Source organism: Eulemur rufifrons, chromosome 30 (genome assembly GCF_041146395.1).
Source record: "Eulemur rufifrons isolate Redbay chromosome 30, OSU_ERuf_1, whole genome shotgun sequence".
Lineage (NCBI taxonomy): Eukaryota > Metazoa > Chordata > Mammalia > Primates > Lemuridae > Eulemur > Eulemur rufifrons.
Genome location: NC_091012.1, coordinates 70227131 through 70243536, shown reverse-complemented (window position 1 = coordinate 70243536; position 16406 = coordinate 70227131). Strand labels below are relative to the sequence as shown.

The window sequence follows — 16406 nt, the reverse complement described above, 5'->3', positions numbered from 1 at the left end:
GGTCAATGTGAATCAAAATACTTTGACATTAAAACGACATTGAGTGAAAGCATCAGGTTTACAAACACTTAAGAAAAAACTGTATTTCCAATTCTATACATGAACCACTAAAAAGATAGTTGCATGTATTAGTTTTCTATGGCTCTTATAACAAAGTACTGCAGACTGGTTGGCTTAAACAACAGAAATTTATTTCCTCACAGTTCTGGAGGCTAGAAGTCCAAGATCAAGATGTGGGCAGTGTTGGTTTCTTCTGAAGCTTCTCTTTATGGCTTGCAGATGGCCATCTTTTTTCCAGTGTCTTCATATTATCTTCCTTCTGTGTGTGCCTGTGTCCTAATCTCTTCTTATAAAGATACCAATCATACTGGATTTAGGCCCTCCCTAATAATCTCATTTTAACTTAATTACCTCTTTAAAGACACTATCTCCAGATACAGTCACATTCAGAAGCAGCAGGGATTAGAACTTCAACACATGAATTTTTGGGGGGGAACACAATTCAGTCCATTATACCATATGACACACAAGATGGTGTATGGGTATACCAAGTCAACATATATACAAAATCAAAATATAAACAATTTAAACAATTTAAGGTGTGAATCATCTAATTTATTTTCATTGACTGCAAAGATGAATGAAAAGATAACAGAAGACAATATACTTCTTCAAAATAGCAACATAAATTATATTCACAACTGCTGAGGTAACTTGGATAAAAAGACATATTCCAAATAGGCAACAGGGAGCATTTCCTGGAAGAAGCATCTTCTGTTGTTAGTTTGTGTTTTAGGTCTATAGTTTCTTTTTTTTTTTTTTTGTTGAGACAGAGTCTCACTTTGTTCCCCAGGCTAGAGTGAGTGCCGTGGCGTCAGCCTAGCTCACAGCAACCTCAGACTCCTCGGCTTAAGCGATCCTACTGCCTCAGCCTCCCGAGTAGCTGGGACTACAGGCATGCGCCACTATGCCCGGCTAATTTTTTCTATATAGATTTTTAGTTGTCCATATAATGTCTTTCTATTTTTAGTAGAGACGGGGTCTCGCTCAGGCTGGTCTCTGAATTCCTGACCTTGAGCAATCCACCCGCCTCGGCCTCCCAGAGTGCTAGGATTACAGGCGTGAGCCACCGCGCCCGGCCTAGGTCTATAGTTTCTTAAAAAGGGTTCCAAATGTCTGATAGTATTAATATTTCTGCAAAAATATTCAATTTATTTCTTTTCAACCAAGACAAGTCTATTAAATTGTTTATTCCCATGGAATCATCTATACAATAATTAATCTAGCAGATGGCTAATATACTGGAAACTTACTGTAGTATATTATGATTTTAAAGAATTAGGTGGGTCTATTTTTGATCCCCCAGGGTATTTGTTTATGAATTATATATACCAAAAGAGCCTCATTATAATGTTGTATGATAGTGATACTCTAGTATATGAGGTAAGTAAATAACAAATGTAAGGGGGAAAAAGCTAATATATAGTATCCAAGAAAGTCAAACTCCTTATTTTACATATATAGTCTAAGCAAAAAAACTTTGTTTTCATTTTCTAATTTTTGTCAAATTAGTTGAGGGTGAAGTTGGAACCTTTAGGTACTAAACTCAATCATGTCAATTACGAAAAAAAAAATGCTTCATATTTATACCAATTTAATTATACTATAATATTTCATAATACAGTAACACTTATTTGTTAGATTTCTTTGTGGTTTAACATTATTTTTATAGAAAGGATGATGGTGTTCCAAAGATCTTATGCTTACCAAACATGAAGGTCAGGGGGAGTTTTATGGACAAATAAAGAATAAATGAGCTCTGAACATAAAGAGTAGTCAGACAGTGAAATAGACAATATGTTTTATCTTGATTCATGAAAAGGTGAAAAGGTGTGTCTCTATTACTCAACACCTTCCCTAAAGCAATTTTGGAAATAGTTTTCAAATACTTTTGTAATCTTTTTGGGCTGACTTCAACACTAAAAATTCTAAAACAAGAAATCACAAAACACTGTTGAATTGTTTTTCTTTTAATGTCTATCAAAAAAATAACAGACACACCTATAATCCTAGGACTCTGAGAAGCTGACATGGGAGGATTGCTTTAGCTCTGGAGTTGGAGACCACCCTGAGGAAGAGCGAGACACTCCCTGTCTCTACTAAAAATAGAAAAATTAGCCAGGTGTTGTGGCGTGAGCCTGTATGCCTTGAACCCAGGAGTTTGAGATTGCAGTGAGCTATGATGACACCACTGTCTACTACCCAGAGGGGCAGAGTGAGACTCTGTCTCAAAAAAAAAAAAAATAGTAATAATAATAATAATATTAGAAGTGGTCAATGGCTGATCCTTCTTAACCCTAGCATGCTCCTGAGCAAGGAACTAACAATGCTAGAGCTTTCTTTTGTAAAGTCAAGATATGAAGCCTCAAAAGCAAATTCTCTGTGTTACCTCAAGTAGTGAGTACATTATGATGAGTGTTTCTTGATCCCACTCTTCTGTGCATTTTCTCAAGAACAGTTGACCTTTGAACAACACAGGTTTGAACTTTGTGGGTCCACTTATTGTTTTCAAGAAAACTTACAAGTGTGCTTGCTTCTTCTGCCGTCCCTCCAACTCCTCCACCTCCTCCTCCTCTACTATCTCTGAGACACCAAGAGCAACCTCTTCTTTCTCCTCCTGCTCCTCCTCCTCCTCCTCCTCCTCCTCCTCCTCCTCCTCCTCCTCCTCAGCCTACTCAACATGAAGACGACTAGAATGAAGACGTTTATGATCATCCACTTCCACTTAATGAATAGTAAATATATTTTCTCTTCCTTATGATTTTCTTAATAATATTTTCTTTTCTCTAGCTTACTTTATTTTAAGAATACAGTATATAATATGTATAACATACAAAAAAATGTGTTACTCAACTGTTTGTTATTGGGAAGGCTTCTGGTCAACACTAGGCTATTAGTGTTTTAAGTTTGGGGGCAGTTAAATGTTGTATGTGGTGCCCCTAACCCCTGCATTATTCAAGAGTCAACTGTAATGACTTTGGGGACTAAATTGATGGCCATGCTTCTGGGATTGATCCAGCAAAGATTAATTTGCCCTCACATTTGTGGCATGAAAATTTTTTTTTTTTTCCATTGGAAGATGCAGAAGCCTTTGGAGCTTCAAACATAAGCCCTTGAGACTGAGGGGTTGGAAAGGAATTAGGAAACTCTTGTTTTAGGAGCCACATTTAAAGTGCTTATTTTGAAAGACCAATAAGATGGGTTAAGGTGAATGAGGATAAATTTTCTAGTGCTTGTAACAGTTAGGTCTGCCTGTTGAGCTCTTTAAGAATCTAGATTTATTTCCTAATTATATACTTAAGAGAATTCAAAGCGAAAGTAATTCTGAGTCCAAATAAAAGCAAATTGCTATGGTGGGTCATGGAACTAGGCTTGTCACAAGCTTACAGAATAAAGAAAGGTTTCCTGGGAAGTGATTTAATCGGCCCTAATCCTTGATTGAATGTCAGCCCAGCAAATCAAGCATCTCTTCACTCTTTGGGTACTTAACGAAAGTCAGCCTAAAATAATAACTGAAGGCGAAACCTACACAAAAATAACATTCCTTCATTAATCAGTTTGTTAGTTGGGAGGATTAAGACTTTGATGGAATAATAGGACACAAAACTAATAAGCTTTAATGGTGGAATGTGACAGGATTATGTCACATAAAAGGTGACAGGCTTTACTCACCTCATTCAAGTTTTTGCTCAAATACCTTTCTATGGATGAAGTCTGCCTTGATTGCTGCATGTCTCCCACCCACAATGGCTCTTGCAACCCTCTTTAATCTGCTTACTTATTTTTTTCTTGATAGTGCTTGTCATTTTCTAATATACTAGAAAATTGACTCATTTATTTTGTTTATCATTTGCTTTTTGTTTATTATTCATTCCCCTGCTAGAATGTATGCTATGAAAGACAGCAATCTTTGTTTGCTTTATCAGGAACAGTGTCTGGCACAGAGTAGGCACTCAGCAAACATTTTTATAAATGATAGAATGAAAAATAAATGTTTATTTTCTGATGGAGATGATAAATCCTCGTGATATACCTGCAGGGGACGTTCTGGGGAAACATAAAGTCATTGGAGCACAATATAGCTGCAAGTTGGGTGGTATACTCCTTTTATAGAGTAACCAGAGAGGTTAAATGACTTGCCCAAGGTCATACTGTTAATAATGCCAGAACAAATCTTTTGCTTTCTTTTATGCCAGTAAGACTCCAAGCCATACTATTGCATGTGAGATGGTGCTAGAAGAAAGTTACTTGAGATGCAGTTTGTCTATAAAGAAATCCCATAGGAGGTGATATGACCTGGTATCTAATTGGAAATAAGACCCCCTGAAAGGGGACTAGCTGTCAGGGTAGAAGAAAGATCCTGAAAGGTAGATTTTAGGACAGTGACTGTAACTCCAAGTAATTTGTGTTCACTCGCCGCTGGTTAGAGACCTGGAGAGTCCAGTTCAGAGGCAATGACTCAGTAATTCTTGAATAGGAGCTTAACTTCTCCCTGTTCAGCAGTAACAAAATCCTTTGGAGAGCCTGACAGTTGAGACCCCTTCCCAAAGAAATTCTCTGTAGTCCTAAGTAAAATGCAGACCATAAGTAGCATGGCAAGATTCATCCTTCACTCAGAAAAGGCAAGGAACTCAGCACATCTCTAGTGGAATTTGAGGTTCTATATGGCCTGACAAGCTGGTCAGAATACCTTCCCATGGAAACACTTAACACTTCATGTCTGTGCCCTCAGTTACTTTTGGATTTATTGTTAAATGTGACCTCGTGGGACCGGGCCCACTCATAGCTACATTATAGCTGGGCAAGCCGGTACTGCTGCTTTGTCCCTACTTGATGGGCTATCCCAGTCAAGAATTTTCATGCATAAAACTGAGCTGCTGAGATTTACTGTGTCCGGGTATTCCTTTGCAGCCGTGCCACCCCTATGCCATCATCATCCTCGCCAACCTCCCAGAGCAGGGGGGAGTTGGTGAGCTATAACAAATGTGATAGAACTCTCAGGGATATATAGACTATTACAGAGATATATAATTTGTGAAACATGAGTCATAATTCTATTTTATGATGGGATAAAACTCATCATTTTTCATCAAAATGGAAAAGGAAAACAATGAAAATTGAAAAGATAGTATTAACCTTTGCTGTATATCAAGCCACCCTGAAACATAGTGGTTTAGAATACTAATCATTTATTGGCTTACGATTCTGTGGGTGAGAAATTTGGGATGGACTTAGAAAGGCTGGTTTGTCAATACTGGGTGGGACTCTCTCTTGTGGTCGGTCATTCATCCTCAAGATGGCTAGCCCAGGCTTCCTCACATAGCAATGACATGGTTCCCAGAGAGTAAGAGCAGAAGCTGCAAGGCCTCTTAAAGACTAGGCATAGAACTCACACACTATCACTTATGTGATATTCTATTGCTCAGAGAAAGTCACAAGGGAAGCCCATATTTAAGGGCTGGGGAAATGGACTCGACCTCCTAATAAGAAGAGCTAAAAACCTGGCCATTTTAATATACCACAGATATCTCCCACCATCATGCTTAAACATCAGAGGTAATAAGCCAAACCCAGATCAGACAGGAACTGATAAGCTATATTAAGAAATTTGAACTTTACCCTGAGGGAAAGGGAAAATGTTGGAATGATTTGAGCAGGGAATTGACATGATTAAATGTATGTGCTAGAAATATCACATTGACTGAGAAGTGGAGATTGAATTAGAATGGATTAGAGAAGAGTAGTAGTACTGTTTGAAATGAGGTATGAAGGCAGTAGTGCTGATTGGAATCTTATTATAATGATCCAAGCAAGAGTTGACTTGGCCCAGTATAGCAGCTGCGAGAATGGAGAGAATGCACAAATTGTAAAGATATTTAGCAGATAGGAATCATTAGGATCCTTGTGAAGATGGTAGTGAATATAAGTGGGTAAAGAAATCAAATAGTAATGACAGAACTTAAAATACTAATTTTTGATTATAACTTTAGCTTGTTTGCACTCTGATTTCTTTCAGATCCTGAACTAATACTTGATCTGTGCAGATAATTTCCTATTACTAAGCAACATTGCCTGTAAAGTTTTTCAATTATAACATTTATATCATTACGTAGTTAATGGGTCACTAATACAGCAGGATGCGTAAGTAAAATCTTATTCCGTAACATGGATAATGTACTTCTTCCTGCTTGTTTGGAAGCAGAAAGTAGATATGTGTTCTGCTTGCTAGTATTTTGAATTAAACAGAACATGCAGGTCTTCATAATGAGCCAATAGGAACAACTAGCACTCTTCCAGCGTCTCAACTTCTCAATAAGCTAACAATATTCATTGATAGAATTAAATGTTTCTGCTCCATCTAATTTTCATGGTTGTTACAATTTACATTCTGTACCCCGTTAACCTCATGACAAAGTAGATTTTGTTTTCATAACCAATACAACACTGCTCCATTCAGGGTCACTAATTTCATCCCTTTTAGTAGTTGTAGCATGTTCTCCTGCATAATGGTTTGGTGTTGATTCTCTTCTTACAAGGTTTTCCATTGTGGTATAGTTTTAGGAACTAAGACTAGTTTAATCTGAAACCATAGGATGACATTTTACTACCCTCAAGGTCTTTTTCTTCCTCTCTTCTGTGCTTCATTTTTGCCTAAGGGGAAAGCAGGCATAAATGAAAGCAACTTTCACCATACATTAGGTATCTATTGAACAGTTCTGCCTTCTGTCAGAGCATTTGGCTAAGATATAAATCTAAGAACAAAGTGAATTCTGTATTTTGTTTTGCAGTCACTACCTAATTTTCGGATAGACTTTTTTTTAAGCCTAAAGTGATATTCATATCACCTTGGCTTTTTATTCAAATTTATCATTATGAAAGGAAAGGAAAGGTTTTAAGATGTTGGTTTCAGAGGGGGAGGTGTTGTGAAGCGTACTGTCTTCATATATGCTAATATATCAAACACTTTCCTCCATCTGACATTAAGAAAATACAAAAGCAGTGTCTGTTAAAGTTGAGTGGAGACTAAAGTTTCACCTTCAAACAATAATTTTATCTCATCCTAAACTTGAAATAAATCTTAGTAATGCCCTCAGTCCCTACGACAAATTAGCTCACATTAGAAAGCCAACTAAATATAAAACAGCTGTGTGCACATCATTCTGCTTAATTGTACATTTCAGTCCATAATATGAGTAGCCTTGTATGCATACTGAATAATCCATATCCAGAGGGTTGTTTGGATGGTTGCTGATAGATTTATATTGTATTGATTGAGAAAGTTTGAGAAAAGTAGCTCTCCAAACTACAGTAATGAGAAACAACCATAATGTTGTGCATCGATGATTATTTAGCTACAAAGGAAAGATTACTTCCCAGACCTGATTTACCATGGTACTAAAATGTACGTTTACTTCATATTGACAAATTAAGAAGTACTAGTTTCAGGATGAGGCTACAAATGATTTCTTTGAGATCAGAAAGGAATATTTCCACATGTAACTTCCTTTCACAGGTAAAATGATCATTTCTGGGCTGCCATATACATCTCCCTTGACTGGAAAGTTTGAAAGCATATCCTACTTCAGAAGTCCTTGATTTTAGCAATGATATTATGTTCATAAAAGCAGGTTGGAAGAGAGACTGTTTATTTATAGAAAAGACGGTCATGTATTTTTCAACCATGGCACCTACCGTTATGTTTGATATATAGTTGATGCTTAATAAATGTTCATTTATATCAACTAAGCAATCAATCAGTATCAAAAGATACTGGAACTTCTTGAATGTGTGATAAATTTAAGGAATTGTATACCTGACAGAAGAATTCTACAGATTAGTCACAGAGTGTTTAAAAAAAATCCAAATTGAAAATCAGGGCAAGGCAATGCTGTGTTAGTTAAATGATCCTTTTGCAAGTCAAATAACCTCTCTGTGTCTCACTTTCCTCATCTGTAAAATAAAGCTATTAATATATGAAAGACACTTAGAATAATACCGGACACATGTAAACATTTAAAAATAAGTACCAGTTATTATTATGATGCTGATGCAAAAATATCTTATTCTCAACTCCTATATTGATCATAGTCTAACCAGGAAAATAGAAGCAACTCTGTGTAACTAAACCAAAGGGAATTTGATGCAGAAATCTATTACCCGGGTTATAAAAGATCTGAGAAGCCCACAGGGAACAGTGAAGTAATAAAGAGATTGGCAAATGTAGAAATTTCCTACAGTACTGGACTTTAAGGCCAAATGGAGGAGTAGGTATAATCAGAATGGGAATCTAAGCATCAGGGTCACCTAGAGCTGTGGTCCCCAAGCCCCAGGCTTCAGGCCAGTACCAGTCTGTAGCCTGTTAGGAAACAGGCCGAGCCTCACTGCCTGAGCTCCATACACCCACCCATCATACCCCACACCCCACACCCCCCATCCTCGGTCCATGGAAAAATTGTCTTCCATGAAACCGGTCCCTGGTGCCAAAAAAGTTGGAGACCACTGACCTAGAGGAAGCTGGAACCATGACAGGCTTCTACAAAGTGATCTGTAGCCATGGAGACCAAGAAGGAGCAAGAAATACTATGGCCTCACCCTCTTGTCCTCCAACAATTTGAGAGCCATTAGACCAAGGATTTGCACAACTCCACCTTGGTTGTTGCCTTGAATTACTGCTTTACAAGTCACTCTTTCTCACTAAACTTGGACATTTCTTTAGAGCCTGGACATGATTAGTTTTTGTATTCCTGTCCCTCTTCTCCTGTCAATATTGTGCTTTTCACAAAATCATATTCAGTTGAGAGTATTGGTGAAAATTTTTCACATAAGTCTGAATGTCTTGACTCCTAGGATATAATAATTTTTTCCTCTATTAGAACAGAATATTAATTATGTTTGTTGCTTTTATGCAAGATATGCCTTTTTACTAGATGCAAAGATGACTGCATGCTAACATAGCTGCATATCTGCACTGATTAAGAATGAGTAATATATGCAAACTGGTTGCTTGAAGCCCTTTGTTTAGAAATCCTACTCATTTGTAGTGCTCTTCAATTTACTCAGGGAAAAACGGCCCCTTTACTTCTGAAATAAAGCAAAAGAATGTCATAATTGATATGGCAGTGGTAGAAGTCTAATGTAGTAGCTCTTGCACTTATTGTATAACCAACAGTAAGAAATACATTTTATATTGTGACTCAGCATGCACACACACACACACACACACACAGCCACCTGAAACAGATGTTAGAAAAATGTGCAATATATTCTATTTCAATTTTTTAAAAATGATGGTCAAACCCATTAACTTGGATTTCCCATCCTCCCAATGGGTTACAATGCATAGTATGCAAAACACTTGTCTAATAGGATTATGCCCTTGGCAAAGATTGGAAATCCCTGTCATCATAGGTTCCCAGCCTTTCCCATGATAAAGGTAATGAAAGGGGTCAGAATACCCCATCCCTGGACAGGTAGACCCTGAAGAGACAGAGCTGACAGGCCCAGAGGAAGGGCAACACCCCCTCTTTCCTGCCTACCATCTGCCCTCAGTGACCAGCTATAAGCAATTTGGGCAAGTTAAAATTCTGTCCTTAAGGTAGTGGGGAAAATACTGAAAATAGCATTTAGATATGTTTTTGACATTGCATTTCTTAGGGTGTGAAACCCTTTAACCAGTTTCTGTGGATCCTAAAATTTTCTTTTTGTGATTAACACAAGCACCGTTTGGCCCAGATTGGAGAAGCATTCTTTATTCTGTCAGATCCTAAAACAAGAACTAAAGGGACTAACTAGAAGTCTTAGTGGAAAACAAACTCAATACAATTTTGGCAATATTTCTGTTATGATAAAAACAAGGAATCTTCCCTTTTGAGTATCATCTCAGAGTTTCTGGTGGTTCAAAAAATCACATTTTTAAGAAGTTTTGTTTTCTCACAAACTTCAAGGTTTCTATAAAGCTGTCTCAAAACAAAATGTTTTTTGTTCCTTAAACACAGCTGGCAGATTTGAGAGTGTTATCCACAATTGGCTGTATGTCAAAAGATACATAGTGCATAATGCATTTTATATGGCTTTAAAATAAGATACTTAATTAAATGAAGAATCCAAAACTATTCCAGAATGTGAATGTGATATTGTGAAAACTTCCTCATGAATTCTCAGGCAATTTTCTTAATGTATTTTCAGGGCTAGAATGAAACTTTCCACTCCTCGTTGCCCTCCCAGTCCACATAGTAAATATAGTCATTCTAACCACAGTGTTGGGATGATATACAATTCACAGTAGACAAATTCATCCCATAGGCACATGCTCACTACTTCAGCGACCTTTATCTGAGTATAAAATTTGACATACTGTCTTCCAGACAAAGTCAACTCCTGAAATAGTTATGCTTATGGAAAGAATGGGTAAAGGGCATGTAGATAATCTTTAAGAAATTATTTATTTCTGTCTTTAGAATATAATCAAATACATATCCATGGGTAGCAGCACCGCAGAGCTGGAGTCTGGTTCTAATTCTGACTGTGTCATTTAATTGTGTACCTAGGGAACCTTACTTAATTTCTCTGACCCTCGCTTTCCTCATCAGGAAAGTAAGGATAAGAATAGAATATAGCACACAAAGCTGTTGCAAAGAGTAAGTGAGATTATATTTGGGATAAGTCTTAGTTCAGTGCCTGGAACACGAAAAGCTCTCAATAAATATTGTCAACGATAATAAATATCCATGCTATAATTAGGGCAAAGATTATTATTTTCATATATTTCGTATCTCCAAGCTCAGCCTTGACCTTTTTTTGTCCCATCACATGATTGTTGGTGGCCTGAAACTCTGCGGGATAGCTACAGATGAGCCAGGGGCATATTACTAAGAATTGAGTCCATACTCTTATTTACATAAGATCAAAATGCATCTGTTTAGTTCATTCGCAGAGATTTATGCTGCAAATCTCATCTTCACCTAATGACTAGTCACATTTTTGATAGTAGCTTCATGGTGCAGCTGAATGATAAAGAAATGATACACCCACTTTACTCTCTATCCGCCCTTACTTGACAGGCTCAGCTATCCAGTGCCATTCTCTGTGTACCCAGTCACATCAGGAGCTGTAGAACATGAGTACACAGCTCCTATGGGGAAAGCCCAGTGGTGATAATGCTCAAGTGCCATATGTGAAGATGATATAAAATCAAATTTAGGCAGAACAAAACAAACTGTGATTGTCACCTCATGCGGTGCAGTAAATGAAAAGACCATTAAAATCTATGAATTAGTCCCTCAACTCTCACAGTATGCAGATGGGATAAATTTCTCTACTGAAAAAGCAGGATCCAAGTTTGTTGACCCAAACACAGAAGTGTGTTTGTAGATCCTTGCAGCAGTTCAACATTAGATGGAAGGAAGTTTTAGTAACAATTCTGCAGTCTAAAAGCTAAACAGTGTCTGCTGCTCTATGTGCTTCCACGTAGGAGCAAATTGAAACAACCTGCAAGTAGTGACAAAGCATTTTATCTGCAAATCATTCATGGTAGTTTAGAGAACAGAGCCGGTTACTGTATCTTGACAAGAGACAGTCTCCACCATACACTTAGCTGTCACAGGACATTGTATCTCTGTGCTGTGAACACAGTTATCTGAGGGAAATGTTGAAGCTGCATCATTTCCTCACATTCAGCTGGCATCATATTGCTTCTTGGTGTAGAATAAATCTTGCTGTTACTTATTGCAAAGCTGCTTTGCTTCAAGTTAAACAGAAGGTCATTTGAAGGAACTAAGCATTATGTTTTAAGTTGCCTTCAAAATATCTTGAATTTGGACATAACCTAAAACCTGCTATGAATGAAAATGGTTTATGTTTTCTGCATTAGTACCCAAATCACAGTTCTTTATAAGTTTAACGGCTGAAAAGTAAATAGGGAGTTAAAAAGGTTTAGCAAATAGATTCCTGGTGAAAATGATGAACTATTACTAAAAAAGATAAGTTACTCATTGTCATCCCTAAAACAGACGTCACAACTGCACTGATAATGTAGCACTTTTGGAAGAAAAGATAATACTGTTGTGATAATAAACAATAAAATAATTTGGCAATTTATTAAGTGGTAAACTCTAGCATATAAATTTAATGTATGAGTCATTCTCTGCTTATTGAATATTTGTATAATTTCTTTTCAAATTTTAATATTCACTTTCTACTAATAAACAAGGTATTAATTTTCTTTATCCAATATATAAGTGTATCAAATAGATTTTTTTTAGACTATTAGGATAATTACCTTGCCCCAGCTCACATGGATTTGCAAAGTAATTTTCTTCAAAGTTATTCTGAAAAACTCATGGCCCTTTCTCCATTCTCCCAATCTTATTTTAAAATTAGAACTTTTGTTATTTAATGCATATGCTCTTACCATGTCCTAGTACATTGTGCCATAATGCTAGTCTCTGGTTTAATATGAGAATTATATCTACCATTGATAGTGTAATTTAGTATCTGCGACAATACCATCTGTTAGAATTTGAATTGAAACTCTAATACACTTCTATTAATATTACACTGAAATAAACACCTGTCCTTTGGGTTCTAGGCCTGGGACCAGGGAGTCATTCTGAATCATCATTGCACAACTATCCAACGATGGCAAACAGACCATGTTTACTGGAATAAACTGACAACCAAATCTCATTACCAATTCCCCAAAGTGATCTATTCCCTTTTTAAAATAAATTGCTAATTTCTTCATCTTATAATGTAACCAGACAAAGTGACTATTTTTCTGGAATTTGAAGGACATGGAAATTATTGAGTTTGGTAAACTGAATGTTAACTAAGGGAAAATTGTTTTGAAGACACAGATTGGGAAAAGTGCATTGGTTTTGGTCACTTTCAGTGCCTGTGCATATGCCTGGCTGGTGTTTTTTTAAAATGTAGGTTGAGGAACTAAATATCAGTTACCTGTCCAGACTTTTATGTCAAGCGTGACATCACCCACCCCAGAAGTGCTATCACACAGGTTTCTTGTGTATTACTAAGAACTCTCATTGCGCATCTACCTACTATATGTCTGAATGTTTGTGTTCCCTTGTAACTCATGTGTTGAAATCTTAACTCCCAAGGTGATGCTATTAGGAGGTAGAGCCTTTACGGGATGATTAGGTCATAGAGGCAGAACGCTCATGAACAAAATCAGTATCCTTATAAAGAGGCCTAAGAGAGATCTGTCACCTCTTCCACCATGTAAGGACATAGCCAGAAGGCACTGCCTATGAACCAGGAAATGGGCCCTCACTAGAAACCCAATCTGCCAACACCTTGATCTGACAGTTTTCAGCCTCCAAAATTGTGAGAAATAAATTCCTATTCTTTAATCCATCCAGTCTATGGCATTTTGTTATAGCAGCTCAAACGAACTCATTAACCACCCCACCCTCCCTTTGCACCTTATATTTACAAATTTTATGTCTGTTCCTTCCTCCGTTCCATTACTTCAGTCAGCGGTTAGGCTATTTATTCCCCATGAAGGGGGGATACCTGTGCCCTCCAGCAGGTCTTTATTTTATTTCCTCTGACCTAGAAATTACTGCCAGTTTCTTAAACCTTCAAGGTGATTACTCAAATACAGAATGCGTTAATATATTTATTTAAACCCTACAGTCAAACATTAAGTCAGATCCCGTACCAGATATTCCATTTTTAAAATTCTAGCCATAGAATTTTCCAAGGTAATTTGCAAAATATGACTTCCTTCTAATAGCATGGTAGCTCAATGTCAGTGATCATAAACTATTTCAAAAGAAAAAATGCAAGCAAGTTCTGCTTGAGATTAGAAAGGGAAGATTTGTGTGAAATCAAGATGTGAAGTTATATCAGTTCTTAAAAGCAGATTTTAAGGTTTGAAGATGGTGGTATTTTAAAGCTTAACCTTCAAAATTCTTCCATTTTCTAGATTAGAAAAAATAATTAAGCTTAAAGAAAAATAACCTGAAGGAAGTAGCACTTTCTTGCCAAGATCATTTGACAATTTTTTTTGTCCGAAATAATTACAATGTTTTCTTCTGTTCCACAGGCTGCTTATTTTGACACAACAATATTCCTGTGTTTTGAAATCATTTACTTAAAGATAGACATAAAGCCGCTTTAAAAAATACTAGCTTTCTCGGTCTCAATTAATTCGGCATTAATTTCTTATCTAGTTTGGTTTTCTGTGATACCATTGATTGATAATAAATAAAATAGGCAGGTACTAGAATGTCTGTTTTACATCATATATAACTCACTTTCATGCTGAGACTCTAGGAGAATTAGACACAGAGTTTGGCCTTTGAAATCCCAAATAAAGCTCATCTTTTTTGTTTTTCTTTCCCTCTGCATCCTCATGTTAGTTTTCCTTTCTCTGCCTCTTTCCCACAGAAAAAAAATAACAAACAAACAAACAATAAAACCCCCAAAATAGAAACCCAGTATCCTACCAGGTACTTATACCTAGAAAACACTGAACAATTAATGCCTTTTTTCTCCCTTCACTGAAATTACTAAAATTACCTATATAAAAGGAAGGCTTTACTTTTCCTTAAAAAATAAACATTATTTACGCAAATGACTATTATTTTCATGATCCTACTGTTTAACTCTGCAGAACTAGCTTTTTCCTGTTTCCCTTCCATCCACCCCCAGTGTTGTTTCTTGTCCTTGCCACTTCATGTGTTTTTTTTTCTTCCTCTCCCTTTCACCATACCATCTGGCTAATTCAGCAGCAAGTTTATGAAAGCACATTTTCCTGAGTCACAAAGAAACAAATGGCTTGCAATTTAGGTAGATGTGCGGGACTTGGTTGTATAGTTAATGCATGAACAAAATATAGATATGAATGGGAGCAGGCAGAGAGAAAGATGCAGCATCCGTTAATCTTCTTCAAATAGTGTTTACCTTTTAACTGGGTACATGAAGATATGACCAAGGCAGAAGATGTGGCACTGCACACAGCCCTTACGTGGAGCCTAGACACAGTAAGAGAAGTGATTCCACCATAAGAAAGACCAATTATTTTATTAATGCAGTGCACAATAGGTTTATTATAAGTAAAAGGATGGGCTCAGATCCTTGTGTTATTTTTCCTGGCATCCTATATTAGATTTCCTTAGACAGCTAAAATGGTTGGAAAATTAGATTTTGTTTAGTTGCTGTGATCTGCACTGTCTTAGAGACAGTGGCATTTTTCTGCCTTGGTGGGCCACAGGACAGGTAATGTGAGCTCCTTTGAGGCCACTGCATACTCATTCACATCCTATGCTGGCTGTGGCTGCCTCAGGGACTTGGAAGCAGATCCAGGCAACGTGTTAGACTCACTGCTGCCTGCAGCTGGCCCAGAGAACTTGAAAAATACATACAAAAGAGGAAAACTGGCTGGGCGCGGTGGCTCACGCCTGTAATCCTAGCACTCTGGGAGGCCGAGGTGGGTGGATCGTTTGAGCTCAGGAGTTCGAGACCAGTCTGAGCAAGAGCGAGACCCCACCTCTACTAAAAAAAAAAATAGAAAGAAATTATATGGACAGCTAAAAATATATATAGAAAAAATTAGCCGGGCATGGTGGCACATGCCTGTAGTCCCAGCTACTCGGGAGGCTGAGACAGGAGGATCGCTTGAGCTCAGGAGGTTGAGGTTGCTGTGAGCTAGGCTGACGCCACGGCACTCACTCTAGCCTGGGCAACAGAGTGAGACTCTGTCTCAAAAAAAAAAAAAAAAAAGAGGAAAACTGCTTGAGATTTCCACTTCTTCACCTTCGAGGTTCCCAATTCTCTCTGACGTTCTCTGGTCATACTGAGAGAGGGTTCAGTATCATCTCCCTCAGCATCTCCCCTATATTGGCAGCCATGCTGGTCCTGGGGAGGGCCTTCTTTGGGTGGCAGAGACCTGACTTTCCATACTCTTGTACTCTTCACCTGATCCCTCAACCTTCTGTTGTTGTTCTGGGTTTTTGCAGCTAGGTTCTTGAAATAGAAAGAGGTGAGTAGTGTAGGATATGTGAAAGTGAGGATGGCAGCAAGAACAAAAAAGAAGCAATGAGGGGTATGGGTTGCACTCTCCAAAGGCTGATCCTCACCAACACATCTCAGTGTTATTTGTGCAAATGTTGTGAACTCAGAGACTGAAGGACTTTATTGCCTGTGTGATGAAAAAAGTCAAAGGAGCAAATGTCATGGTTTCACATTCACAACACTCGGTGTTTGATGGATACTAAGAAAACATGCTAAAGGCCTAAACACCTACTGATAAATCCTCCAGTTTACTGTGTGAACCTGCTTTCCATGTGAACCTACACATCATGTTCTTGCACAAAGGACCATAG

General features: G+C 37.5%; 1 pseudogene; it reads right to left on the bottom strand.

Moving 5' to 3' along the window:
• Positions 1 to 2578: 2578 nt before the first annotated feature.
• LOC138378936 (coiled-coil domain-containing protein 191-like) overlaps positions 2579 to 16406 on the bottom strand; it is a 59070-nt pseudogene continuing 45242 nt past the window's right edge.